The 2,494-nt window shown below is 38.8% G+C and overlaps 1 long non-coding RNA gene across 1 annotated transcript in view; it reads right to left on the bottom strand.

The window, feature by feature from the left end:
• LOC110270587 overlaps window positions 1,325-2,494 on the bottom strand; it is a 4,782-nt gene continuing 3,612 nt past the window's right edge. The window contains exon 2 of the long non-coding RNA XR_002360226.1: window positions 1,325-1,477. This is a non-coding gene — a long non-coding RNA (uncharacterized LOC110270587). The remainder of the gene's footprint in view (window positions 1,478-2,494) is intronic.

Below are 2,494 nucleotides of genomic sequence, written 5' to 3'. Positions count from 1 at the left end.
GCGAGTCTTCTCTCTCTGCCCAATCTCTCTCTCTCGTTGTGCTCGCCGGCAGAGGCAAGATGGCGACGACAGAACCCAGGCGGTAGCTCTCCGGCGCGGATCTTGGCTCGCGCTTGCCTCTTCTCTATCCTCCATGGTTGGCGATGGTGGCGACGGGAAGAAGCTCGATGGCGTCCTCTTCCTTCCCGCAAGCTTTCTCCCTCAGCACGACGGCGTGGTGACCTAGCGGCAAGACGGCGCAACTCTGGAGCGGCTCCTCCCTCTCTTGGCGACAGCAACGGCGACGGCGCTCCTCGCCGGCACCGCACCATCCCTCTTCCCCGATTCCTCACTCTCTCTCCGTTCTGACCTCCTGGCGGCATCACGACGGCAGCGACGGTGGCAGTGACGCCCACCGGCGCCACCTCCTTTCCTTCTTCCTCTCTTTCCCCTCCGGTCCTCCCCCTCTTCTCTTTTTCCCTTTCTATCTCTTCCTTTCTTCATTTTGTTTACAGCTACTGCTGCTGTTGTTAGGGTTAGGTGCACTAGTGTGCACTGGGTCAGGGGAACCGGGTAATCGGGTAGGGTTTCCAGGGTTAGGGTTGTGTGTGTTGAGTTTTAGGATTAGGGTAAAATTAGGTACAAGGGTAATTTTTTAATTTCAAATAAAAATAGGGATAATATGGTAATTGAAAATAAATTCTAATCCAACAATAATAATATATAAAATACTATTTGATCATCCATTTTGTAAATTATTTTTAATAAATATTCAAATCCAAAAATTAGAAATAATATACTAAATTTCTTTATTTTCCAAAATAGTAGTATCAATATTTTAAAATATTAATTATTTAGTCCAAATCATATAAAAATCCTTATTATTTCACAACTACCAACTTTACAATTTAAATATATAAAATAACTCAATAATTGTAAAATTAGATAAAATCTTAATTTAAATAGCCCAAACTCATAATTTTTGGATTTCTAGAACTTTAAGTCGTAAATAGAAAAGTAATCCATAATTATAGAGTTTGGATGAAAACCTTAATTTATTTCAAATCCAATTAATCAAAACTACCTTTAATTACCTTCAATAAGATAATTTATGAAATTAAAACTGTAAATAAATATATGGTTTGAGATTAGTTCAAAATAGGAACGAGTTAACTGTAACTGTCAAACATAAGATAACAGAAGTAGTAATAGAGTGCCAAAGATACAAAATAACAAGCTCCTAACTCAGCCTGCGAAGTCAAGACTGGCCGGAGAATATTTACACATATATACATACATATCCCAAACCCAAAAGTACATACACACAATCCTGCCTCTCCATAAACCTCTAAGAGGATAAAAAAGAACAAGTTATGCGGAGAGAAAGCTATGTACATATATATACATCACTGTACAACAAAACTATACAACAACACTATCCAGTAACCCCTCCGCTTTAAGAGTCCAGACGCCTAACGAGATGGCTCCTGACCTGCATCTGAAAATCAACAACATAGTATGGAATGAGAACCGGAGGTTCTCAGTATGGTAAAGGTGGCACACACATAATATATAAGGTCCTAGGAATGCCAGAGGCAATCCTAGAACACCGACACTCAGAGTGTAGAGCTTAAAGTATTAAACAGAAGCCATAAAAGGTGGTTTCCTAAAAATATTTAATTATAACTTAACCTTAAATCTAAGTCCTATGCTGCTATTCCTCCATACCTCCAACTCCATCATGCATTTTCATAGACAAATAGACAGATAAAGGCAAACACAAGAAGGTTACAACTACTGCAGATAACAAATACACATTTAGCATGGCAAATACAGGTAGGCACACCCAATTAGAGCACAAGCAAGAAATTCAAGTAATATGCATATGATGCATGCCTGTCCTATGGCTGATGAGGCTCATCTGTCGGTTATCCAGCCAACCCGACAAGTCTGAATTGTCCTTAGACTGTCCCCCGACGTGCATCCCCAAGAGTCTATGCATAGATTTTTCTCAAATAATCAATATTGCTCAATGGGGGTAACATTCCCGGGAATTTATATAGTGCCCGGTCACACTTACGTCGTAGGGTCAACAGAGTATCGAGTTTTCAACCTGGTACACATGGTGGCAAGCCACGACACTTAATCCAGGGAATCTCGTATCTCAGATTATTCAAATTCATAAGCCACATAAATAATTCAATTATAATTCCTCAACATCCACATCATTCTCAATTGCATCTCATTCATCATCATACATTAAACATATTCAATCCTTATCCTTCATTATCACACCTCCCATTCCGTCCATCAATAGTTTCTATTCAAAACATAATTCATTCTTTTCTAAGAATCAAACTTCAAACTTAAAACATACTCACTTTCTTAATAACTCAAAATCAAACTATATAACATTTAAATCTAAATCTCTTTCAAATAATCATCTAAATAAAATCTCTAATTTTTTTATAAAATTTCGGCAGCATCTCCTCTAAAACTCGGACTTTGCCACCCT

This window comes from Arachis ipaensis, chromosome B04, assembly GCF_000816755.2.
Source record: "Arachis ipaensis cultivar K30076 chromosome B04, Araip1.1, whole genome shotgun sequence".
Lineage (NCBI taxonomy): Eukaryota > Viridiplantae > Streptophyta > Magnoliopsida > Fabales > Fabaceae > Arachis > Arachis ipaensis.
Note: the sequence above shows the minus strand (reverse complement) of the source record. Positions and strands in the feature narration are given on the sequence as shown.